This window comes from Anomaloglossus baeobatrachus, chromosome 2 (assembly GCF_048569485.1).
Source record: "Anomaloglossus baeobatrachus isolate aAnoBae1 chromosome 2, aAnoBae1.hap1, whole genome shotgun sequence".
In the NCBI taxonomy this organism is placed as follows: Eukaryota; Metazoa; Chordata; class Amphibia; order Anura; family Aromobatidae; genus Anomaloglossus; species Anomaloglossus baeobatrachus.
Genome location: NC_134354.1, coordinates 320,723,377 through 320,750,922, shown reverse-complemented (window position 1 = coordinate 320,750,922; position 27,546 = coordinate 320,723,377). Strand labels below are relative to the sequence as shown.

The window sequence follows — 27,546 nt, the reverse complement described above, 5'->3', positions numbered from 1 at the left end:
GAAATAAGTGAAATAATAAAAAAAACGGGCTTCCCTATATTTTTAGTTTCCAGTCGGGTACAAATAGGCAGCTGGGGGTTGGGGGCAGCCCGTAGCTGTCTGCTGTACCTGGCTAGCATACAAAAATATGGCGAAGCCCACGTCATTTTTTTGGTGGGCAAAAAACTCCTGCATACAGTCCTGGATGGAGTATGCTGAGCCTTATAGTTCTGCAGCTGCTGTCTGCTCTTTTGCATACACTAGTGAATGGAGCATGCTGACCCTTGACATTCTGCAGCTGCTGTCTGCTCTCCTCTATACAGACAGACAGCAGCTGCAGAATTACAAGGCTCAGCATACTCCATCCAGGACTGTATGCAGGACTTTTAGGCCCCCCAAAAAATTATTTGGGCTTCGCCATATTTTTGTATGCTAGCCAGTTACAATAGGCAGCTACGGGCTACCCCCAACCCCCAGCTGCCTATTTGTACTCGGCTGGGAACCACAAATATAGGGAAGCCCTTTTTTTATTATTTCATGAATTTCATGAAATAATTAAAAAACAAATGACGTGGTCTTCGCCATGTTTTTGTGTCCAGCCAGGTACAACTAGGCAGCTGGGGATTGGAATCCACAGCAAAGTTTGGCTTGAGCTTTCTGGGCCCCTCTGCTGCGAATTGCAGTCCGCAGCTGCTACAGAAAATGGCGCTTTCATAGAAGCGCCATCATCTGGCGCTGTATCCAACTCTCCCAACAGCCCTGGTGACGGTAGCTTGCTGGATAATAATGGTGTTAGGGCTAGCTGTATATTATCAACTGGCCCTAAGCCCGAAATTCATGGTGGCACGCCAATATTAGACATGGCCACCATGAATTTCTAGGACCGATAAAAAGAACCACAACACACAGAAAAATATTTTTATTATAAATAAAACACAACACAATTAGTGACTCCATCTTTATTGAAATAAAGAACCCCCCTCCGCAGCAATCCTGGGTCAAGGGTCCCGTGCTGTCCAATCCGGATCCAATATCATCTGATCGGTTTGCTGGAAGGCAAAGCGATCAGATGATGTGTCAGGTTCAAGGGCCTGAATCACATGACACAGCAGCTGATTGTATAAACGGCTTTTATACAATCAGCTGATGCATCAGTGGAAAAAAAAAAAGAAGCAAAATACACACTTCAGTGCAGACGCCTGTCCGACAGCATGAGCTGATAGTTTAGCCGGCTGGGTGGTAAAAAGCCGGCCTCACCGCTCGACTTATAGTGTCAGCTGATTCCGTCAGGTGACTGCATCAGCTGATCATCGCCAGGTCTGAGAAAGAGAGAGAGAGAAAGAAGCAAAAGAGGAGGAAGAAGAGAAAGAGAGAAGAAAGAGAGAGAAAGAAGAGAGAGAGAAGAAAAAGAGGAGAAAGAAGAGAAAGTAGAGACAGTAGAGAAAGAAGAGAAAGAAAGGAGAGAGGGAAAGGAGAGAAAGAAAGGAGAGAGAAAGAGGGAGAGAAAGGAGAGATAGAGAGGAGAGAGAGATAGGAGAGAGGGAAAGGAGAGAGAGAAAGGAGAGAAAAAGGAGAGAGATAGGAGAGAGGGAAAGGAGAGAGAGAAAGGAGAGAGAGAGAGAAAGGAGAGAGAGAGAAAGGAGAGAAAGAGAAAGGAGAGAGAGAAAGGAGAGAGAGAAAGGAGAGAGAGAAAGAAGAGAGAGAAAGAAGAGAAAGAGAGAAGGAAGAGAAAGAGAGAAAGAAGAGAGAGAAGAGAAAGAAGAGAAAGAAAGGAGAGATAGATAGGAGAGAGGGAAAGGAGAGAGAGAGAAAGGAGAGAGAGAAAGGAGAGAGAGAAAGGAGAGAGAGAAAGGAGAGAGAAAGGAGAGAGAGAAAGAAAGGAGAGAGAGAAAGAAGAGAAAGAGAACGAAGAGAGAGAGAAAGAGAAAGAGAGAAAGAAGAGAGAGAAGAGAAAGAAGAGAAAGTAGAGATAGAAGAGAAAGAAAGGAGAGAGAGAAAGGAGAGAGAAAGGAGAGAGCTAGAGAGAGAGCTCACAGCTGATCTCCGGCTCCTCCCCTCAGTGCATAATTAAATTGTATTTATAAATATATTATAAATATAATTTAAAATTAAAAAAAAAATATATATATTTTTACCGACTCTAGAACTCACAACCTTACACTACCTAGGTGAGCACTCTATCCACTCAGCTATTGCTTCTAATATGAATGATAGGCACATTTGGTAGTCTTGAAGTCTGGATTGCTGAAGTCTCAGCTGACCACGTGATTCACTTCATTGCCATGTGAAGCTCATGCAGAGCACTCGTGTTCTGTAGCAGAGATGACAGTGTTGTGTGGATTACGTCGGACCTGGAGGGGTATTGGAGGATTTTAATAAAATGGTGAAACTGTGTTTTTTTTGTCTTTTATTCCAAATAAAGGATTTTTCGCGGTGTGTATTTATTTACTTTCATTTTATAAATAGATAATTTTAATTTAAAATTATAAAAAAAATAAAAAAAAAATTCTTTACCAGGACTAGAACTCCCAACATTATGCTTCTTAGGTGGGCACTTTATCCACTAGTGTATTGCTTCTTACAATAGAAATAGGCAGATTCTAATCTTGAAGCCTGCTGTGCTGACTGAAGTCTCTGCTAACTGCGTGAGTCACTTCATTGCTACGGAGCCACTACATCCTGAGAGAGCAGAGCTGACCTTGTCGTGTGGATTACTTCGGACCTGGAGGGGTATTTTTGGGATTAATAAAGGGGTGAACCAGGGTTGTTTTTTTGTCTTTTATTCCAAATACTGTAAAGGATTTTTCGGTGTGTGTATTTCTTTACTTTCACTTACAGTTTAATCATGGACAGTATCTTGGGGAGACGCCTGCCATGATTAAACTCATTATTACCCCAAATGCCAGCGCACCAGGGCAATTCGGGATGAGTCGGGTAGAGTCCCGCAGGACTGTTGCACCTAATGGATGTGGCAATTCTGGGCAGCTGCAGGGTAATATTGTTAGGGTGGTGGGCTCCCCATACCGTGGCACTCTCCATCCAGACAATACCAGCCTCCTCATCATAAGCGCCGGTGGGCGGGGAAAGCACAGAATAACTAATTGACTAATGAAGCGGCAGCGATTTTCTAAAGAGGAAAAGACGCTGCAGATTTGTTACAGCCGGGGAGCGAGATGCCCGTGATTGGTGAGTAGGAAAGAGAGAGGGATTATGCTGGGGACGCATGCAGATAGCAACATGTGTACATAGCCTTACTGTGAAAAGCCACGTTTATAGTGATTGAACCGTTCTTGAACGTAACTCGAGCTGCCAAACTTTTAGCAAAAAGCTCGAGTTCTAGTTCTATCTAGAACACCCCCCAAAATCACTCGAACTGCGAACTGGAGAACCACGAACCACAAACCGCGCTCAACTCTAGTGAGCACCCTCTCCGGGTAACCATGCGGCCGGCAGAAGTATGATTGAAAGACCTTAGCTGCAGTGCGAGCCGTTAGATCCTTGACACCATGAACCATGTACCACCACCATGAACCTAGAGTAGTGATCTACAATGGTGAGGGCGTAGGTGTAGCCGCTCCGGCTCGGCGAAAGCTTGACGTGGTCCAAAGCGTCAAGTTCCAGTAGCTGGTGAATGATAATTGGCTGCAACGGGGCTTTCTGGCTGGTTCCATCCCTTCTTCTTAGCACATAGGGACCACAATCCCTACACCATGCCTCGATAGACTCTCTCAATCCGATCCAGTAGAAAATTTTCCCTCAGCACCATCTCTAAATTCTTCCAGCCGAAGTGTCCTGCTCCATCATGGTAAGCTTTCAAAACCACAGGCACATACGCTTGCGGCACCACAATCTGACAGACCTTCTCATGCGTCTTAAGATTAATCAGCCCTCTGTACAATTTGCCCTGGCGCAGGTACAAACGGTCCCTTTCGTTCCACAGCCGCTGTGCTTCTGTGGGCGAGTTGGGCTCCATCCTGGAATGGTCCTGGGAGATTAGCGTCTTGACTAGCCGAATTGCAGAGTCTTCATCTTGGGCCCCCTGCCACCCATGGTGGGGCAAGGGGTTGAAGGCTGCTCTTGCTGGCCACTATATGGCTTGGGGTCTTTCGCACTGTCCGGTTGATGGAATGCAGGCAGCTCAAGTTCTTCTAACTCATTTTCATCAAGCCCTTCATCAGGCAGGTGCGGCATCCGAGACAGCGCATCTGCATTGGTGTTCTTACGGCTGGCTCTGTACTTGATGGTAAAGTCATAATTCGCCAACCGAGCCACCCATCGCTGTTCCAGAGCCCCCAGCTTCGCCGTATCCAGGTGAGTTAGAGGGTTATTATCGGTGTAGGCAGTAATCTTCGTGGAAGCGAGGTAATGCTTAAACCGTTCAGTTATCGCCCAGACAAGGGCTAGGAATTCCAATTTAAAGGAGCTATAATTCTCAGGATTCCTCTCCATTGGCCGAAGTTTTCTGCTTGCAAAAGCAATAACCTTTACTTTGCCATCCTGCTTCTGGGACAGGACAGCTCCCAGACCTTCATTACTGGCGTCTGTGTTCAGAATGAACGGGAGGCCATAGTCGGGGTAGGCTAGGAATTCTTCTCCAGTCAAAACTGACTTCAGCTGCTGAAAGGACTTCTCCTGTTCTTCACCCCAGGTGAACGGGGAGCCGGGAGTCTTGTCATTTTTAGTTTGCCCCATCATGAGGTCCTGCATAGGGGCAGCCATCTTGGTATAACCTTTGATGAAGCGACGGTAATAGCCCATCAGGCCCAGGAACTGTCTCACCTCCTTGATTGTGGTGGGCCTTGGCCAGCCCTGGATGGCTGTAAGTTTCTCTGGATCCAGCGCCACACCTTCGGCACTCACCACATGCCGAGGTACTGTACTTTAGGCTTCAGCAAATGGCACTTGGAGGGCTTCAGTTTCATCCCGTACCTGGAGGGAGCTTCGAACACCTCGGCAAGGTGCTCCAAATGGGCCTTGTACATCTTGGAATAGACAATGACGTCATCTAGATAGAGCAGGATGGTTTTGAAATTGCAGTGTCCCAAACAGCACTCCATTAGCCGTTGGAAGGTTCCTGGGGCATTACACAGCCCAAAAGGCATGCTGTTGAACTCGTGAAAGCAGTTTTCTCCCGGTCCTCTTCCGCGACCAACACCTACCAATAGCCACTGGTAAGGTCAAGCGTAGATAAATAGTTTGCTGTTTTTAGTGCAGCCAACGATTATTCAATACGAGGGAGGGGATAGGCGTCCTTGTGCGTTATCTGGTTAATCTTCCGGTAATAATAATAATAATAATAATTATTTCTATAGCACCAACATATTCCACAGCGCTTTACAATTCAGGAGGCTCATATATATATACATATCATATACATAAACATATACAAACAAGTAACAATTATACAAGATACAATATTTAAAGGGAAAAAAAAGGCAACCCTGCTCGTGAGAGTGGTAATCCACACACATCCTCATGGTGCCATCCTTTTTCTTCACCAAAACTAACGCAGCTGCCCAGGGACTACAGCTATCACGGATGACCCCTGCCTCCTTCATGTTCCTCAACATGTCCTTGGCACACTGGTAATGCGCAGGTGGAATCGGCCTATACCTTTCTTTGATGGGTGGATGTGTACCGGTAGGGATGTGGTGTTGGACCCCCTTAATTCTTCCAAAATCTAGCGGGTGTTCCTGAATACCTGCTCATACTCATGCACTACTCTGTACAGCCCTCCCTTGTAATGTGCGGGTGTGGAGTCAGTGCCCACGTGTAACTCTCAACACCACTCCTCTAACTGCTTCGGTGGACTGTCACTGTCTGACTGTGATGCGGTGACCATGGAGGTTGCTACCTGGATGGCATCAGTGTCTACTGTAAAGAGTTTGTGGCATAGCGGGGTAGCCTAACCTCTTCCTCTCCGCAATTCATCACTCTCACGGGCACTCTCCCCTTCCGGACATCAATCACCCACCTGGCTGCCATTACTGTGGGCAAGTGCTCCGTAGGCAGAGGCTCCACCACTGCTGTGTAATCCTGTCCTCTAGGACCTACTGCTGCCCTGCACCAGATCATCATTTCACTCCGCAGAAGCACCACTAGAGGCGCTACATCCATCACTCGCACACTGCAAATCTTTCCACCTGACACGTTCACCTGTTGCCGCTGCAGGAGGGCACGAATTTCTCATTGCAGAGCCCTCTGCCGGCCCGCTCTTGCTGTGGCAGACAGTTGCTGTAGCAAATGCAGTACCTCTCCCATGCAGTTCTCAATCACATTTGTCCCTAGGACCATTTTTGGGTTGCGAACACTAGGGTCATTCTGCACCACAATGAGTCCTTGCTTCTTCAGCTCCACTCGCCCCACTTTTAAAGTTACTTCCTTAAACCCTATTTGGGTAATAGAAAGTCCATTAGCGGCAATGATGGTCAAGACGGCATCAGGTGAAGTGAGTTCAGTGTCAGATCAGTAACGTTTGTATAGTACATAAGGCACAGTCGTTACCTGCGAGCCAGTGTCTAGAAGGGCGGACATCGAGATACTTTCTACAGCAAGGGAGATAATAGGGCGACCTCCGACATACCGATCACGCCAGTCAGCTGGGCCTTGAGAATCTATTCCTGAGGATTGGCCCTTGTCCCCAGGGGTTGCTCGTTTAAAGGACACCGGCGGGAATAGTAACCAGTCTTGTTGCACTTATAGCAAACGGGCTGTCCATACCGGTTGTTCTTGTTGTCCTTCTCCTGTGCATCCAGGGGATGTTCTCGGGGCTGTTGGTGAGCTGGATCTTCTCGGCTGGCTTGGCCTTCGGCCGTAGCTGGAGGGTTGCAAGGATCCTGGCTACATTCTGGCTTAGGCGCTGTACTTGTGATGAGAGGTCCTCAGGAGCCCCAGACACGACTGGAGGTGCTGGTAGGGATAATAAGGGAGGTGCTACTGAGACAGGAGCAGTGTCAGCCGGCCATGCCGGCGGTTCAGGGGCCCCAGTTTCAGATATTTGTAAGGCCTTAATGGCCTGGTCCTTTAGGACCGCAAAGTCTAAGTCCGGATGCTCCAGGGCGCACAGCTGCAGCTGTTTGCGGTCTTCAGCGAACCCCAGCCCCTGCAACAACTGCTCCACTAGCATCTTGTTGCTCTCAATCTCGGGGATAGAGTCCATCTGTCTCAGTGTACGCAAAGCAGTCTGCAGCCTCAAGGTGTAGTCCCAGATGCTGTCCTTAGGACGCCTTCGGCAATGGTAAAACTGCATCCGCAACTCCGCTTCCATGTAGGTTTCGAAGGCAACTTGCAATTTGTCAAAAATGGCGGTTACTGAGGGCCTGTCGGTGTCAGCCCAAGTCTCCACCTTCTGCTCAGCGGCGCTGGTCAGCTGCCCCAACACCACCGATGCGCGCTGTTTGCCGGTCATGGCGTATATATTAAGAACAGTGCATATTTTCTTCTTGAATACCTGCAGGCCATCGGGTCGCCCATCATACTGCGGCAACCAGGCAGCGCTGGGCACATAAGGTAAGGTGATTGGCATAACTTGGGTGACTGCCGGTACCATAGGCCTCGCCGCTCCTGCGACCGGAGCGGGAGCCGCGGCTTCTTCGGCAACCGCTGCGTTCGCGGGCGCAACCGCTCCAGCGGTGGGCGCTGCCCCACCATCATCATTGGGCATGGACATCTTCCCGCTGCTGCCCATTGGCTCTTCGAGAGCGGTCTCTAACGTGGCTTGTTAGTTTCGTTTTCGGCCTCCGTGTTTCCCTTCCGGCCTTGTTCCCAGGGAGCGGGGCTTCAACTTCGCGCCCTTTCTCGGGGAAGAAGACATGGGGTTGACATTTTTCGCACATAAAAATGGTGGCTAAAATAGTGATTTTCAAAAATTTTACAGAGGAGCACCGCTGACAGTCCAAAAGAAGGCGCACTTTCACCAAACAGGTGAATCGGTAGGAATCCTGTTCGTGACGCCAAGTTTCGAGGTGTGCTGCCCCCATGCCAGCAGCCTTGCGGCTCGGATCTGGATATACGGTATGGCTGGAGGGACTCTACCGGACCCGGGGGTCACGCGGACACTCCGAATAAAAGGGGGACGTATTTGTACGGGGATTGTTGAAAACTGTGTGTGACGCCACCCACGGTGTGTGGTGAGATGTAGCACCACCGCTGCTGTTGTGGGGCTCCCAGGGGCGATGGGTCGGGAGCTGGATGTTAACCCCTCCATGGGCAGGGATGGATGCCCCAGGGCCCAATGTCTCAGGGGATGATAGCGGCAGGAGCCGGCGCACCCGGCCAGGCCGGGGAAGTTACTCACGATTGAATTAATCACACAAGTCTTTTGGTAAACCAAGGTGATGGTGGCCGGCTGCCGCAGACGGGTGTATCTGGTCCCACACCCAGGTTGGTGGTCACTACCCCCTTCCTCTGCACTTTGTATTTTGTGGTGTAGACTTCCCGGTGTGTAACGCAGGAGTCTGCTCCCGGTCCTCTGGTTGGGAGCCGTGCCCGTCAGACGCTGACCAGTGGGCTCTACCGGGCCCTGGCGGATGCCCTATCCCTCTCTGTGGGTGGTTGTCTACTTTTCGGGACTTAGGTTGGGATAGGACCTGGAATCCTGCCCTCAATCGGTCAATTAGCCAAGCCGTCGGTGCCGGTCCTGGCTTCAGTGTCCGAGTACCTCCTGGTGTGCACAGTTTCCAGGTCGGTTCTCCGGTGTTGGTACCGGCGGGCTACAACCCTGCCCCGGTCCACCTCAGATTTGCCGAGCCCTCTTCCCATCTCCTGCTGGTGTTGACCACCGACTGCCACCTAGCCAATGTGTCAGGGCTCCGGCCCTGACACCTGTCAGCTTCCACACTTCAACTCCTCACTCCACTGAAGTTGACTATCAGACTTCACTGTTCAACTTGACTGTCTGTTTTTCCCGCCCCGGGCTCTCCAGACCCCTAGGTGGGCATTTTCCTTCCATCTGGTCCCGCCCACTGATGTGCCTGTCCTTCTCTGGGGGGTGACTAGGGTTTTGTCGGCTGGTTTAACCCTGTGTGGGAGCGGTGTTGTGCGGGGGCATCAACTGTGTGACTCCTGGTTTTGCCAGGGCGTTACATATGAAGCCCCCCAAAATATGCTAGCTTGTTGCTAGGAAGGTTCTGGCCTTGATGTAAAAGTTCTGACCCTGACAACAAGTATTAATACAAATTGGGTAACACTGAGACTGTGTGTTAGTTGCAGCAAGCCACTAGGTAGGTTCTGTAAGATATGAAGTCCCCAAAATTATGCTAGGTTTCGCGTATGAAGGTATTGGCCTTGAAACAGAAGTTGTGACCCTGACAACAAGTATTAATAAAAATTGGGTAACATTGAGACTGTGTGTTAGTTGCAGCAAGCCACTAGGTAGGTTCTTTAAGATATGAATCCCCCAAAAGTATGCTAGGTCGCTTGTAGGAAGGTACTGGCCTTGAAGCAGAATTTGTGAGTTTGACACCAAGTATTAATAAAAATTGGGTAACACTGAGACTATGTGTGAGTTGCAGCAAGCTACTAGGTAGGTTCTGTAAGATATGAAGCCCCCAAAAGTATGCTAGGTTGCTTGTAGAAAGGTACTGGCCTTGAGGCAGAAGTTATGCCACTGACACCTAGTATTAATAAAAATTTGGTAACACTGAGACTGTGAATTGAGATGGTAGCTGTCAGGCAGTACACTACACCTGAACCCTTTGTTTTTACAATTTTGGGACCTTTTTTTGCACGCTGTAATACCTGCTGCTAGTATAACATACACAAAGGATGTAGCAGTGCTGAGATTGTTGATTATTAGTAGCAGATGTCAGGATAGCTTTAAATCTCTCCCTGCCTGTCATTAAGCTGTCCCTATAACACACTGCAGTGACAGACCATATGCAGCACTAATAAGAATATTTTTTTTTTTTTTGCAGCAGTTATATGATTTAAACAGATGCTAGCACAGTGGACACTGTCTTCAGCCCTTAAAAGGACTATTTTGGATTCTGCAGCAGGAACACTATCTCTTACAACAAACTGACAAACTGCACTGTCCCTATACCTGTTTCTATGATTAACACAGTCCCTAACAGCTAATGCTAAATATCTTCAGCCCTTATAAGGACTATTTTGGATTCTGCAGCAGGAACACTATCTCATAGAACGAACTGCACTGCCCCTATACCTGTTTCTATGATTTACACAGTCACTAAAAGGTAATGCTAAATAGTGTCAGCCCTTAGAAGGACTAGTATTAGTTGGCTGGAAAAACGCTGTACCGCACACAGTACAGTCTCGCTACACCGGCAGCTCAGGAATGAATTCATGCACACAAAATGGCAGCTGCCTTATGTAGCCCCTATGACGCTGTGCGGCCAAGTCAATCACAGTAACACCACAACAAAGATGGCTGCGGCGTCACTGTGAGGGCAAGCAATGTCAGATGTGTTCATTGGCTGGAAAAAGGCACCAGGAAGTCCAGAAACGAAAATGAAAGTATCGGAGCAAATACCATATTAGCCGTCATATAGGGAATACCTTGAATACCCCATTATCCGCCGGATACCAAATGGTGGCGAATATATTCACTCATCCCTATTAATTACAAATTAATTATTGAGACAATAAAGATAAGCTAAGGAAATCAAACTAATGTTTTTGTTAGAAATGCAGATGATTTGCAAGTGGTCTGTTCAGATCACTTCTGAAATTCTTTTAAGGTATCACTCCTAAAATACTTTTGTCAATCATGGGACATAGTATTTCAATTGATTTTTCTGGCTGGCTAACACGGTACCACAATATTACATTGTATTGCACTTACTATTCAAAATCATGTAACCTGTCTTCGGACGCTTTTGTGACGCCCTGGCACACCACGTAGTCACACAGTCTAGACCCCCGCACAATACCTTCCCACAAAGGGTTACATTAGCCGACCTGAAACCCTAGCCACCCCCCTTAGGGTAGGACAGACACACCAGTGGGCCGGACTAGGCGGATGAGAAACGCCCACCTAGGGGTCTAGAGAACCCGGGGTGGGAAAAAGCTCAGTTCAAGTTCAAGTTAGAGTCTGTGAGGACTTGAGGAGTGAGAGGAGAGAGAGCATTCAGAGGAGGTGAAGCTCAAGTTGGGGTTGGAGCCCCGGCGTGCTAGCTAGGTGGCAAACGATGGTCCGTGTCTGCAGGAGACGGGAAGACGGCTGCCGGAGATCCGCGGTGGACCGGGACAGGGTTGGAGCCTGCCAGTACCGACACCGGAGAACCGACCCAGAAACCATGCACAAAGGAGGTACTTGGACCCTGAAGCCAGGACCGGAGCCAACGGCCTAGCTAATTAACCAATTGAGGGCAGGATTATAGGTCCTGTCCCAACAAAAGTCCCAAAAGCAGACAACAGCTCACTGCGAGGGATAGGGCATCCGCCAGGGCCCAGTAGATCCCAAGAGCCAGCGTCAGCGGGCATGGCTCCCACCCGTAGTTCTGGGAGCGGGCTTTTGTGTTCCATATCGGAGAGCCCAAAAAGAGAACTCACAACAGTGCAGGGAGAAGTGATACAGACCGCCACCCCGGGCGTGGGACCTGAATACACCCGGCCGCGGCGGCCGGCCACCATCACCCTGGTTTACCAGTGGCCTCGTCTAAATTCTTTAATTGTGAGTAAACTAATAACCCCCGGTCTAAGCAGGCGCGCCGGCCCCTGCCATCATCACCCCTAGCACAGAGACATTGGGCCCCGGGGCATCCATCTCTACCCAGAGAGGGGTTAACATCAAGCTGCCATCACATCGCCCCCGGGGTACCCCACAACAGCAGCGGTGGTGCTACACTTCACCATTCACCGTGGGTGGCGTCACAGACAGTATACGGAAAATCCCGTACAAATGCGTCCCCTTTATTTGAAGTGTCTGCGAGACCCCCAGGTCCGGTAGAATCCCTCGAGCCACACTGCGGATCCGGACCAGAGCAGCTCGGCTGCTGGCACAGGGGCGGCACACCTCAAAACTTGGCGTCACGAACAGGATTGTAACCCATCCATCTACCTGTGGAAGTGCACCTTGTTCTAGACTGTCAGCGGTGTTCCACTGCAACAATTTTTCAAAAGTCGCCATTTTGCTGCCATTTTTGGGCGCGAAAAACGACAACCCAGCGTCTTCGTCCCCAAGAAAGGGAGCGAAGTTGAAGCTCCGCCTCCTGGGAAGAAGGGCCTGAAGGAAGTGACCCTGAGGGCGGAAAACGAAACAGAGAGATACGAAAAAGGTCTGCTCCTGAAAAACCAGGGGGGTGGGCGAGAGTTGCGGCATGTGATTCGAGGAGATAAGAGGCAGGGACACCAGGACTCTGCCATCTTTGGTTCCTGGACACCATCTAGAGAGGATGTCTGCCAGGTCTGGCGACCCGAGCGTGGAGGAACCAGCTCCCGGGACTGCTGAATGGGTGGAAGCCCAGACTGCGAAGATGTGCCGCAGGATCCAGACCCAGGCCAACTATATGCTGGCAAGATGGACGGCCGAGATGAGGGATCTGGCTGCAGCCATCCGAGCGCACGAAGAGGAGATGGCCTCGGAGGAGCGGGTAAGCGACCCACGCCCCTATGTTCCACCGGAACCGGCCCACCAGGCTGAGGAGCTCGGTCTGCCCCCGTCCTCCATGTGCCTCCCTCGCTGCCCATACCTGCAGTTAGTGACCTAATCGGTCCGCTGCCCCAAGCCACGGCAGCGGAACCCGTTCCATCTGCCCGCGAGGACCCGGCAACGGAGCCCTCAGGCCATGCGCACACCACTGCTCCGGCACCCGTATCAGCCCCCCGCCAGACCAGAGCCCGGAAGACATCCCCTCCGGCCCCGAGCCTGGCTGCGCCAAAGATGACATCATCCCCGGTCCCGAAGATAGCAGCGCGCTCGATGACGTCGGCCCCGGCAATCCGCCCGGCCGCAACAGAGGCGACGCACGACCGGAAGTCAGCACCAGCAGAGACTCCGACTGTTCCCCAGCACCCGATCCCGACTGAGGCGCAGCCGGGATGCACCTGCAGGTCAGCAGAGCAGGCTGCGGATCCGTGGAGCCCTCTACTTCATGTGAGGCCAGTCATAACCAGCAGTGAGGGCGTCCGCATGATCCAAACCCCTGTGCAGGTGGAGGCGGAGCACGGAACCAGTGCCCCGTATTGGGAGCGGCAGCGGAAGCAGCTGAAGACCTAGATCGCGGTCCGAGAGAAGCGGAAGGCCGAAGTGCTCAACCGAGCATATCGGGAAAAGGACAACCTCCGACAGGCCACCTTCCGGGTGCGGGGCCCTACTTATCAAGGACAGATGCGGCATTTTAACCCCCAAAAGGGATAGGGTTTTATATACGAGCTGGGCCTGTAGGCCGAGATATTCGTCTCCCGTAGAGATGTGGTTCCACACCTACCTACTGGCTATCCGGATCGAGACCTGGAGCCCGGAGAGTTGGTCTCATATACCCAGCATTGCACAGGGGGTGGTTCATCCTCGATGTGAAGAGGTGGGTGAAAGCTGGTGATCAGTTGCACCTCCACCCCTCTCCGCCATTTCCAAGCCAGGATGATGAGTAAAAGGTAGCGGTTCCCGGCTACCCCAGTTAACCCCGTTGGGGTTTTACAGTTTTAATGAACCACGGCTGAGAACTGGCAAGCCAACCCAAAAACCTTTGGGCCTTGCAAATACCCCCATCCACATTCTTGTTGTTCGCCACAGTCTCTGGAAGGGCCTGCGGTGGAGTAGGCCGATGCCCTGTCACCACTGCAACCGGCGGCTAACCTCCAGGCCAGGGGTCCCCGGACTTGGGGCCGGTGACAAGGACTGTGGGGTAAGGAACTTTTTACCTGGCCCGTGTGAACGTCACCCGGACCCGTTCCTGGACTTGGGCAAAGGGGTGCGCACCAGTGCTTAGCGGTGGCACCAGGTAACAGGTTGTTTTGGGTGGGTGCAATGAGAAGGTGGCCCGTTCCGTCCCGTTCCATTTGCAACGTTCAAGATATGTGCCTCCCATAAAGTGAAGAAAAATGTTCATTTGTTTACATGTTACCTTTTTCTATTTTACAGTTCCTGTTTAATAAATGGTGGTGGTCGGACAGCCCGCGAATGGTCTTTATTCAACCAAGGGGGAATGTGATGCCCTGGCAAACCAGGTAGTCACACAGTCTAGGCCCCCGCACAACACCTATCTACAAAGGGTTACTAAACCAGCCGACCTGAAACCCTAACCCCCCCCCCTTAGGGTAGGACAGACACACCAGAGGGCCGGACCAGGCGGATGAGAAATGCCCACCTAGGGGTCTAGAGAACCCGGGGCGGGAAAAAGCTCAGTTCAAGTTCAAGTTAGAGCCTGAGAGAAGTTGAGGAGTGAGAGGAGAGAGAGCAGTCAGAGGAGGTGAAGCTCAAGTTCAGTGAGCAAAGGCGTCGGGGTTGGAGCCCCGGCATGCTGGCTAGGTGGCAGATGGTGGTTTGTGTCTGCAGGAGACGGGAAGACGGCTGCCGGAGATCCGTGGTGTACCGGGACAGGGTTGGAGCCCGCCGGTACCGACACCGGAGAACCGACCCGGAAACCGTGCACAAAGGGGGTACTTGGACCCTGAAGCCAGGACCGGAACCAACGGCCTAGCTAATTAACCAATTGAGGGCAGGATTATAGGTCCTGTCCCAACAAAAGTCCCAAAAGCAGACAACAGCTTACCGCGGGGGATAGGGCATCCGCAAGAGCCCGATAGATCCCAAGTGCCAGCATCGGCGGGCATGACCCCACCCGTAGTTCTGGGAACGGGCTTCCGTATTCCATACAGGAGAGCCCAAAGAGAACTCACAACAGTGCAGGGAGAAGTGATATAGACTGCCACCCCGGGCGTGGGACCTGAATACACCCAACCGCAGTGGATGGCCACCATCACCCTGTTTTACCAGTGGACTCGTCTGAAATCTTTAATTGTGAGTAAACTAATAAACCCCGGTCTGAGCGGGCGCGCCGGCCCCTGCCATCATCACCCCTAGCACAGAGACATTGGGCCCGTGGCATCCATCCCTACCCACGGAGGGGTTAACATCAAGCTGCCATCACATCGCCCCCGGGGTACCCCATAACAGCAGCGGTGGTGCTACACTTCACCATACACCATGGGTGGCGTCACAGACAGTATACGGCAAATCCCGTACAAATATGTCCCCTTTATTTGAAGTGTCCATGAGACCCCCGGGTCCGGTAGAATCCCTCGAGCTACACTGCGGATCCAGACCCGAGCAGCTCAGCTGCTGGCATGGGGGCGGCACACTTTAGTTCCTCAACCATCCTCTCAAAACATCCAAAATTTCCTGGACTCTGTTAATCTTCCTGTCTTTTCACATATGGAACTCCAAGACCTTAACTCCCTCTTCTCTATTGAAGTAATGTCCATGATAAAATCTGCTAAAACACAATCAGCCCCTGGTCCTGATGGTTTGCTCAACGAATACTACAAAATGTTTGGTCCCTCTCCGGCTCCTTTTTTACTTTGGCTCTTTTCCTCCTGACAGGTTAAGGGTGGCATATCTACGTCTTTCTTGGAAGCTACTATTTCTACGATTCCTAAACCCAACAAATCTCCCACTAAACCGGAAAACGTCCGCCCCATCTCTCTTCTAAATGGTGATCTTAAACTTTACTCTAAGCTTCTTGCTAGTAGATTAAATAAAATTCTCCCTTCTCTGATATCCCCAGATCAGGTGGGATTTGTTCCGGGTCGACTAACCAGACATGGCACCAGAAGGGTAATTGATCTACTTCATATTCTGGAGGGGCCTGGGATCCCCAGTGCACCCCTCTCTCTGGATTCTGAAAAAGCTTTTGATAGGGTGTACTGGGGATACCTAGATTCTATTCTTGTGAAATTTATTATTGTGGGTCCAATGGGGAAAGCAATTATGGTCCTGTACACTAATCCTATTGCAAGGGTGCTTGCCTCAGAGTTTTTTCGGCCCCATTTAAAATCACGAATGGCACACACCAGGGGTGTCCCATGTCTCTGGGAATCTTTGCACTTGCTATGGAACCTCTGGCGGAAGCTATTCGTGCATCAACTGAGATTCAAGGAATTAAAGTGGGGGAGACCTCTCATGTCATAGGACTATACGCAGATGATGTTCTCATCTTATGTGTGGAGCCAGAAAAATCCCTTCTGGCACTTCTTAACATTTTGTCCTCTTTCTCCAGAGTGTGTTTTTATAAGCTGAACATCTCCAAATCGATAATACTCCCAATAAACTGCTCTGCTTAACTTACTTTAAGGCTGAAAAGAGCTCTATCCTTTACCTGGGTGGATAAAAGTTTAAAGTACTTGGGCATAAATTTATGTTACCCCTCTTCTAACTTAGTTGATGAAAATATTAATGCCCTTATCTCTTCACTCAAACCTGATATGTATAGGATTGCCTCTCTAGAGCTATCATGGATTGCTAGAATACACACTTGCAAAATGTTGCTCCTTCCTAAAATATATCTTCAGATGTACAGTATTCCATTACCCATACCTAAATCTAAGATATCCTTTCTTCAATTGAATGAAGAATTGTTAGTCGTACCCTCTACTTTAGGTCACAAGAGGGCGGTATGGGTATTTCTAATTTTTTATTATATTATAAGGCTTGTTTAGTGGATACACTCAAAAGTTGATTGGATACAAATTCAGATCATAAATGGGTGGCGATTGAAATAGAGTTTGTGAAGTCTCACTCCACTAGAAGACTCCTAGAGGTTGAATATCTTAAACAAAGCTTGCACTCTCAGATACTTCCTGTTATGCAAAATTATTTGCAAATGTGGAAGGAATTAGTGAAAGGTCACATTTACTTTCTTTGAGAAGTCTTGAAGATGCGATCCCTTACATGTTCCTCTCACAGTGGCATTCCTTAAAGGTTGGGAATCAGGGTGTAACCATGTGTGCTCATTTGAGGATTTAAGAGAAAAATTCGGCCTTCCAAAACATTTTTTCTATCAATATTTGCAGTTGAGGAGCTTCCTGTCGTCCTGCTCGGCCGTCACTACACAAAGCCCCCCTTCTGAGATCCAACGTTATATAACTGGTAAAACAGATCTTGCTAAAGAGCTATTGATTGCATACAATATTTTTAATTCCCCGCCGGAACAGGTGAAACTGTCATACATGCTAAAATGGGAGCAAGATCCGGGTGTGACATACTCGGCAGATCAGTTAACCATTTATAACTTTTTTAAAAAAATACATCTGAGGTGGTTTCATTCTCCTAAGAGACTATCTCATATCTCTTTCGTATTCCCCTCTCTGTTGGAAAAAATGCGGGGATACCGGATCACTCCCCCATGTGTGGTGGTCTTGTCTAAAAGTTGAATCTTTCTGGAATCAGGTTTTTTCCTTAATAACCGAATGTATGCATGCTCAATTCCCTCCTGACCCAGCTATGGCACTCCTTAATATTGGAATTTCAGATTTCCCAAGAGATTAAATGGACTTGTTCATTTATTTTTACTGCTGCGAGACAAAGTATTACCGCCTTTTGGAATCGAGTGGCGATCCCATCTCTCCAGGAGGTGATTAATAGAGTTAATAACTGTAGGCTGTATGAACTCACCTTCTCCCAGGACCTGCAATGCCATATGGCTTTGGAGGCCCGATGGTCTATTTGGTCCTCTTCTTGTTATGCTACCACCCTACTCGAAGGAGTTGTCCACTATATTACATGCAGGGCCAGATTAAGGTTGGTGGGGGCCCCTGGGCAGAAAATCTGGTGGGGGCCCCATAACGTTAACATTTTTAGCCATAACAGTAGAGCACGAACTGTAGCATTTAGATATAAATCCAATGAACATTTATCTTATCCTGTTCTGCCACATTCAGATTTACAGTACTACAATACAGACACAGTTTAGGATAACTCACAGCAGTCACATATACACAGAAAGTAGAGTTACTTACATATTTTTTATTGATCCCAATGTTAAGGCAGTCAGGGCCATCTCCAGGTTTTTGTGGCCTCCGGGTGAAAGAGTCTCAGTGGACCCCATCCACACACAGACACGCAAATACACATACAGGCATACGTACATATACATATTTGAAGACAAATTCAGAAAAATACATAAATAGACAAATATATGCACAGTTATATACACTGACATACATGCAGACACAGACGCATTAGGGCTCGTGCGCATGTTGCGTAATTCCATGCATTTACGCTGCGTATAGCACTGCAGTGTAAATGCATGCGTCCTGCGTCCCCTGCACAATCTATGAAGATTGTGCATGATATGTGCGCACGTTGCTTTTATGAACGCAGCGATTTGGGTGCTAAAATGTTGACCCAAATCTGTGCGTTCATAAAATGAACATGTCAATTATTCTGTGCGCTATGGATGCAGCTCCCACTCTGTCTATGGTGGAGGCAGCAGCCATAGCGCATGAAATCGGCTTTTTTTGTACAGAAAAACTGCATCCATTATGCAGTGTTTCTGCAGCGATTTGACGCGCACATGTACTGTCAAATCGCTGCAGAATATTCAGCAGTTACGTGTGTATGAGCCCTTACAGATATTAATATGGGGAAGTCGCCAGCAGCCTCACTCACCTCTCCCGCTTGTTTCCATCCAGCTCCTTCAGGACATGTGGCTGTGTTTCACGATGGCTGTCACTAATAGACATGACTGCACACTGACAGCACTGCTGTATATACATCACAGGAGGGGCTGGGGGCTACAATATATACATTACAGGAGGGGCAGGGGGCATAGACGTTACTGGAGTGGCAAACAGCTCTGGTGGTGAACTCATTACTGGGATGGGTGACATAGCGCTCTGTTGGACCCATATAGTTATGGCGGGGGCCGCACAGACTGCTCTAATACATATATGCACACACACAGTACTGCTTCGTACACACACAGCTCTGACACACACACACACACACACACATACTCAGCTCGGACACACACACACAAATACAATGCACCCCCCATTACTCCATACACAAACACACAATACAATGCACCCTCCCATCACCCCCTACACACACACAAATACAATGCACCCGCCATTACTCCCTACACACACACACAATGCACCTCACATCACCCCCTACACACACACAAATACAATGCACCCCCCATTACTCCCTACACACACACAATGCACCCACCCATCACCCACACACCCACACACACACAAACACACACATACTGCACCCCCCATCACCCTCTACACACACACACAATACCATGCACCCCCCATCACCCCCTACGCACACACATACACACACACAATGCACCCCCCATCACCCCCTACACACACACACAAATACAATGCACCCCTCATTACTCCCTACACACACACACTGCACCCACAAATCACGCACGCACACACACACACACACAATGCACCCCCCACCACCCCCTACCCACAATACAATGCATCCCCCAATCGCCCCCTACACACACACACACACACACACACACAATGCACCCCCCCATCACCTCCTACACACACAATGCACCCCCCATCACCCCCTTAACACACACACACACACACACACAATGCACCCCTCATCACCCCCCCACACTCAATACAATGCATCCCCCATTACCCCTCCCCACACACAATACAATGCAACCCCCATCACCCCCTACGCACACACATACACATACACACACACACACACACACACAATGCACCCCCATCACACCCCACACACACACACACACACACACACACACATACAATGCACCCCCCATTACTCCCTACACACACACACACACACACAATGCACCCACCCATCACCCACCCACACACACACACACACACACACACACACACAATGCACCCCCATCACTCCCTACACACACACACACACACACAATACAATGCATCCCCCAATCGCCCCCTACACACACACACACACACAAAATGCACCCCCCCATCACGCACTACACACACAATGCACCCCCCATCACCCCCTACACACACACACACACACACACAATGCAGCCCCCATCACCCCCTACACACACGCACACAATGCACCCCCCATCACCTCCTACACACACAATGCACCTCCCCATTACCCCCTCCCCACACTCAATACAATGCACCCCCCTATTACGCCTCCCCCCACACACAATACAATGCAACCCTCATCACCCACTACACACACAATACACTACCCATTACTACACACTCCTGCCTCCTCCCCTCCCTCGGAATACAGCACTCCCCCTCTGCCTGTCACAAAGCTGTGTTCCTTCACAAATGTTCCCTGTTATGTGTCCTCTGCCCCTCCCCACTCATCATCATTAATTAAGCCTGTCTCTTCAGCTTCTTCATGGAGCGCTTACCGCTTCCTGATGTTCCCTATGTGGCGCCCGCAGCACTGTGATGACGTCAGCAAGGTGCTGATCTCATCACGTTGCTGCACGTCGGGGGCGGGGCCCAGTCCTGGCACGCTGTTCAAATGTATTACGTCTACTGGCTAACACGGTACAAAGATATATTTTACCTTTGTATATTTTGTAATTTTTCCCATTCTTTTGGTACTGACAGGTTTTGCGGACAATTCTAGTACCATCTTGCTCTATCAACACTACAGTGAAGTCCAAATAAAAAAAAAAGTTATTCTGGATTAGATTACCTTTAATAGAAGTTTGCGTGAAGCTGAAATCTTTGACTTCTTCTATGAGATAAAAAGGGCAAGAAAATGATTAGATACACGTAAAGTACTGTATTTCTTATTGTAGAAAACATGAGATAGGAATTGTTTTTCTGCGCTAGCCTACAGGAATTTCCTAATCAGCAAAAATAAATCCTTGCTATTTTACTGGGTTTACTGTGTTTTAAGGCTGTAGTAAATATGATGATATGTTTGCAATACTGCCTTAATTTTAAGCAATATCCATAGGTCAGGGTATAACTTACTGATTATTGGGCTAAGGGCCGGCGTCAACACCCGGCATACCTGGGCAAATGCCAGGGCCCTGGACAGCCGGGGGGCGCCCATTCGTGAGTTCTGGGGACCGCAGTCCTCGGAAGGAAACTACGGCTGCTGTCCCTTTAAGGCACGCTGTCCACAGCGTTCCCTGTAAACTCCTTGTCTGAACTTCATCTGTGGGTGGAGCTATCGCACGGCGTCCTGCTCCAATCACTGTCCCACAGATGAAGACAAGGAACAGTGCCAGCCAGCGACCCCCAGCACATCGCTGCCCTCCAGCGCTGAGTGGGCCCCCTCTCCACAGTGATTTGAGTGGTATGTTCTACACCCCTCCCCCCCCGATCTGTATGTGCTCTCCCCGCCCCCCCCCCCGATTTATGGGCCCCAGTGAGCTGTATGGGCTTTTTCCCTCCCCAAGATGTATGTCCTCACTCCCCCCCTGGAGATGTATGTCCTGGCCCCCAGAGCTGTGTGTTTAGGCCCCCCAGAGCCGTGTGTGGGGCCCCCAGAGCCGAGTGTGAGGCCCCCAGAGCCATGTGAACCCCCTGAATTAAGAGGAAATAACTACAACAGTAAGTGTGTGTCTGGGTGCAGTAGAGCCGAGTGTGTGTCTGGGTGCAGTAGAGCCGAGTGTGTGTCTGGGTGCAGTAGAGCCGAGTGTGTGTCTGGGTGCAGTAGAGCCAAGTGTGTGTCTGGGTGCAGTAGAGCCAAGTGTGTGTCTGGGTGCAGTAGAGCCAAGTGTGTGTCTGGGTGCAGTAGAGCCAAGTGTGTGTCTGGGTGCAGTAGAGCCAAGTGTGTGTCTGGGTACAGCAGGGCCGAGTGTGTGTCTGGGTACAGCAGGGCCGAGTGTGTGTCTGGGTACAGCAGGGCCGAGTGTGTGTCTGGGTGCAGCAGAGTCTAGTGTGTGTCTGGGTGCAGCAGAGCCGAGTATGTGTCAGGGTGCAGCAGAGCCGAGTGTGTGTCTGGGTGCAGCAGAGCCGAGTGTGTGTCTGGGTGCAGCAGAGCCGAGTGTGTGTCTGGATGAAGCAGAGCTTAGTGTGTGTCTGGGTGCAGTAGAGCCGAGTGTGTTTGGGTGCAGCAGGGCCGAGTGTGTGTCTAGGTACAGTAGGGCCGAGTATGTGTCTGGGTGCAGCAGAGCCGAGTGTGTCTATCTGCAGCAGAGCCGAGTGTGTGTTTGGGTGCAGCAGAGCCGAGTGTGTTTTTGGGTGCAGCAGAGCCGAGTGTGTGTTTGGGTGTAGCAGAGCCGAGTGTGTGTCTGGGTGCAGCAGAGCCGAGTGTGTGTCTGGGTGCAGCAGGGCCGAGTGTGTGTCTGGGTGCAGCAGAGCCGAGAGTGTGTCTGGGTGCAGCAGGGCTGAGTGTGTGTCTGGGTGCAGCAGAGCTGAGTGTGTGTTTGGATGCAGCAGAGCTGAGTGTGTGTTTGGGTGCAGCAGAGCTGAGTGTGTGTCTGGGTGCAGCAGGTGCCGAATGTGTGTCTGGGTGTAGTAGAGCCGAGTGTGTGTCTGGGTGTAGTAGAGCCGAGTGTGTGTCTGGGTGCAGTAGAGCCGAGTGTGTGTCTGGGTGCAGCAGGGCCGAGTGTGTATCTGGGTGCAGCAGAGCCGAGTGTGTGTCTATGTGCAGCAGAGCTGTGTGTATATGTGTGCAGTAGAGCTGTGTGTATATGTGTGCAGCAGAGCTATGTGTGCAGTAGAGCTGCGTGTATATATACTCTTTGGGCAGCAGAGCTTTATGAACATGTGCTGTTTGGGCAGCGCAGCAGAGATGTGTGCAGCAAAGCTGTGTATATATAGTCTTCGGACAGCAGTGATGTGTATATGTGCAGCAGAGCTGTGTGTATATAAATATACTGTATATATATATATATATATATATATATATATATATATATATATAAACAACGACAGAGCAAAGTCCAGCAATACCGTGAGCAATCCAGGATGCTGTTAAAAAAGCTTTTCTTTCTTTTTATTCATAGATCCATTAAAATACAGTGGTCCAAGTAGTTCAAAACAGCATTATCGCAGGAAAGTAGCGCAGATAGGACTACACGTTTCAGCGGTAAAATCCGCCTTCTTCACGGTCCAGAATCTAATCTGCTTTCCAAACATGGAACCTTATATACATCTCACTCCCATCAGGGTAATTACAAACATATGTGAGAGACTTAAAAACATGAGCTAGAAAAGCAGATCAAACTATAAACTATGCGCATATTGATCAGTATACAACATTCATGAGAATTATAAAGAAAGGATTCAGCATTTTGGAGAGAAATACAATCGGAAAATCCAATAACCTGACCATAAAATTTAAATGGTACAGAAACATGAAACAATAATATTAGCCAGCATTATGTAGTGCAAATATATATCAATAGTGCATAATGATATCCAGGCGGTTATTAAAGCCCTGTGGCATGTGAGTCCCCAGCTCAAATATCCACCAACTCTCTCTTGCAAGCACTTTTTTATGAAAATCTCCCCCTCTCAATGGTTTTTTTACATGCTCTATGCCCATAAAAGAGAAACCGCGTAAATCCCCATTGTGTTTTTTTAAAAAATGTCGGGATACTACTGATGCACCAACCATTGGCAAATTACTAGCATCTGATAACGGGGGAACACTATTCTCCTTAAGGAGACTTTGCAAGCCAGTCTGGCTGCCAGGTAAGGGGACTTATAGCTGCAATGCCCCTCTGGGAAATATTCAAATTGTCTCTCCAGTAAAGGAGACAAACTCTAGCACAGCGCCACCTATTGGAAGTAGCGATCCTAAAAGTCACAAGTGGATTTTCAACAATCCTTTGCAATATGACTCAGGATATATAAGCCAGATCAGAATCCCAATTTGCAGACACGGTGTTTCGGGGTGCTTGCCCCTCGTCAGTGCAAAGTATGGGGGTGTCTGATCTGGCTCATGAGAAAGCTATGTGGGGACCACGGGGGAACACTATTCTCCTTAAGGAGACTTTGCAAGCCAGTCTGGCTGCCAGGTAAGGGGACTTATAGCTGCAATGCCCCTCTGGGAAATATTCAAATTGTCTCTCCAGTAAAGGAGACAAACTCTAGCACAGCGCCACCTATTGGAAGTAGCGATCCTAAAAGTCACAAGTGGATTTTCAACAATCCTTTGCAATATGACTCAGGATATATAAGCCAGATCAGAATCCCAATTTGCAGACACGGTGTTTCGGGGTGCTTGCCCCTCGTCAGTGCAAAGTATGGGGGTGTCTGATCTGGCTCATGAGAAAGCTATGTGGGGACCACGGGGGAACACTATTCTCCTTAAGGAGACTTTGCAAGCCAGTCTGGCTGCCAGGTAAGGGGACTTATAGCTGCAATGCCCCTCTGGGAAATATTCAAATTGTCTCTCCAGTAAAGGAGACACACTCTAGCACAGCGCCACCTATTGGAAGTAGCGATCCTAAAAGTCACAAGTGGATTTTCAACAATCCTTTGCAATATGACTCAGGATATATAAGCCAGATCAGAATCCCAATTTGCAGACACGGTGTTTCGGGGTGCTTGCCCCTCGTCAGTGCAAAGTATGATAGGCGTTTGCGGATTCTGGTTTTAAGGGGGTTTATCGTGCAACCTACATATTGCATGCGGCATATGTTGCAATTAATTAGATAAACTACATTCTCCGTATTACAGTTTATAAAGGAACGAACATTAAACTGTTTTTCATTGGAAATAGGTGTAAATATTTTGGACTTATTAGCAAAACCGCAGCACTTGCAAATATTGGCACCGCATTTAAAAAATCATGTTGTTTTTAACCAGTTGCTAGGGGAGATTTTATCCGGATCTTTGAACATGCTAAGTGATAATAGTGTAGCTAAAGTCGGGGCTCTTTTTGCCACAAAGGCAATATCATTATTTTCCACAATATTTTTCAAAATGTCATTCTGAGACAACAAAGGGAGATATTTTCTGATGATTTTAACAATAGAATTAAACTGAGGACTATAATTGGTACTGAAAACCACCCTAGATTTTTTAGAGTCAAACTGTCTTTTTTTCTTAGTAGATTCCAACAGCTTAACCCTATCCATGCCTGCTATCATTTTCTTGGCTCTCTCCAAGGATCAATTAGGATACCCCCTTTTTTTAAATTATTACAAGTTATTTCAATTTCTTCCTCCAATTTATCACTAGATGTGGTATTCCCTTTTAGTCTGATAAGCTCCCCCACAGGAATATTCTGAATGACATGTTTGGGGTGACTAGAGGAAGCCATTAAAATACTATTGCATGCAATGGATTTTTTATAGGGAGATATCAAAACCTTATTATTGTCCAAATCTGCGGTCAGTTTTAAGTCCAAGACATTTGTTGATACCTCATGACCACTACTAGTAAATTTTAGATTGAAATCATTCAAATCCAAATAAGAAAAAAAAACTTTTTGCAGACGAGAGACTACCCCTCCAGACAAATATCAGATCATCAATAAATCTCCCCAGCCAAACAATATTATCCTTGTATGGGTTATCAATATTAAAGATATAATTTTCTTCCCACACGGACATAACCAGGTTAGCTAGGGAAGGTGAAAACTTAGCGCCCATACTCACGCCCTGTGTCTGGAGGAAGTATCTCTCATCAAACCAAAAATAGTTGTGGCTTAAAAGAAATTGAATTGAGGAAACAACAAACCTCTGAATGGAATCCTCATAATTACTGTATCTGGACAAATAATATGTGATGCATCGTATCGCGATGGGGATAGAGGGATATAACCCCACCACATTGCAAGATAGCCACACATAGTCAGATTGCCAATTAAATTTTTCCATAATCTGTATTATACTTTTGGAATCTTTAAGATGACTTGGTGTTAATGGCACTAAGGGTTGAAGATAAAAATCCACTCACTCCCCTAGTTTCTCACTGAATGACCCGATCCCAGACACAATAGGGCTGAGAGGGGGAGGAAAAACCTGTTTATGAACTTCAGGGAGTGAGTGGTATATTGGAACAATTGGTGTTTCACAAAAAATAAATTTCTTAATTCTGTCTGAAATACCACCCATACTAATTCCCACCTGTAATAGATGTAATAATTCAGAATTGAATGAATTAGTTGGATTAGATGGCAATTCAATATAGGTGCTACTGTTTTCCAGATCCAACAAGTTCATTTTCTTGTATAAACCAGCATTGAGAGCCACAATAGCGCCCCCCTTGTCCGCCTGGACAACAAGGAGATCGCTATTAGCTCTCAGTTCATCAATTGCCCTATGTTCAGAAGTACTCAGATTAAATTTAACCTCTTGATGTTCTACTTGGTTATAAAGAGACACCAGCTCACTTTCAATTGTTTCCTGAAAAAAATCAAGGAAAGGAGGTCTCGATTTTACTGGGTAGAACATGGGGATTACGAGTCTGAAACCTGTCATTTAAATTAACCCTGTGCTCCAACTCTGTCTCTCCCTCCAGTTATCTTAAATTAGAGACAGCTACCTGTTCACTAAAATGAATACAATTATTATCCGATGATATACTGACAGATGATAAATCATTATACACCTGAATATTATCAATAGATTTGCTCATAATTTGACCCTTAAAGCTCATTATAATAAGGATATAAATTTGAGCTGGGGACTCACATGCCACAGGGCTTTCATAACCGCCTGGATATAAATATGCACTATTGATATATATTTGCACTACATAATGCTGGCTAATCTTATTGTTTCAGATATCTGTACCATTTAAATTTCATGGTCAGGTTATTGGATTTTCCGATTGTATTTCTCTCCAAAATGCTGAATCCTTTCTTTATAATTCTCATGTATGTTGTATACTGATCAATATGCGGATAGTTTATATGTTTGATCTGCTTTTCTAGCTCATGTTTTTAAGTCTCTCACATATGTTTGTAATTACCCTGATGGGAGTGAGATGTATATAAGGTTCCATGTTTGGAAAGCAGATTAGATTCTGTACCGTAAAGAAGGCAGATTTTACTGCTGAAACGCGTAGTCCTCTCTGCGCTACTTTCCTGCGATAATGCTGTTTTGAACTGCTTGGACCACTGTATTTTAATGGATCTATGAATAAAAAGAAAGAAAAACTTTAACAGCATCCTGGATTGCTCACGTTATTGCTGGACTCTGCCTTGTCGTTGTTCACATTTATATGGATGGACTCCTACGTCCTGATCCGGGCACAACGGAGTTAACCAGGTCAGCTGAGGTTCCAGGTGATTCACAGGAGTGAGCTGGTCTACATTGTTGGACTCATATGCTGTTGGGAGCTCTGACCGTGCTTCTCTCCACAAAGAACAGCTTTTTCACTGCAGCAGGATTTACTTTTATTGATCAACTGAATACAGCATGTTACCATATAAGGATTCTACGGGAGATACACAGGACCATACGGTACGTCTCAATAAGCTTGCCAGTATTTTTCAGGAAGATATGAATGAAAATTATCCTGTTGTTGAAAGTACTAACTCCATATTAAATAAATTGGAGCAATCCTTACGTAAGGAGCAAAAGCTCTGGTGGGACCACAATTCCCTTAATAGTTATTTGGAGAGGAAAATGATACCGCGTGGTCTCAGACTGAAAAAACAATCCACCACTGCTTATGGAGCGGACTTTCAAAAAAACTGGGACATTATTCTGAGTGAGTGTT

At 48.0% G+C, this 27,546-nt stretch overlaps 1 protein-coding gene across 1 annotated transcript in view; it reads right to left on the bottom strand.

Moving 5' to 3' along the window:
- The window catches only part of TNNI1 (troponin I1, slow skeletal type), a 1,221,672-nt gene extending 1,201,028 nt beyond the window's left edge, over positions 1 to 20,644 (bottom strand). The window contains exon 1 of the mRNA XM_075333870.1: positions 20,603 to 20,644. The gene's annotated coding sequence lies outside the window, so the exon portion shown is untranslated. The remainder of the gene's footprint in view (positions 1 to 20,602) is intronic.
- Positions 20,645 to 27,546: the final 6,902 nt, after the last annotated feature.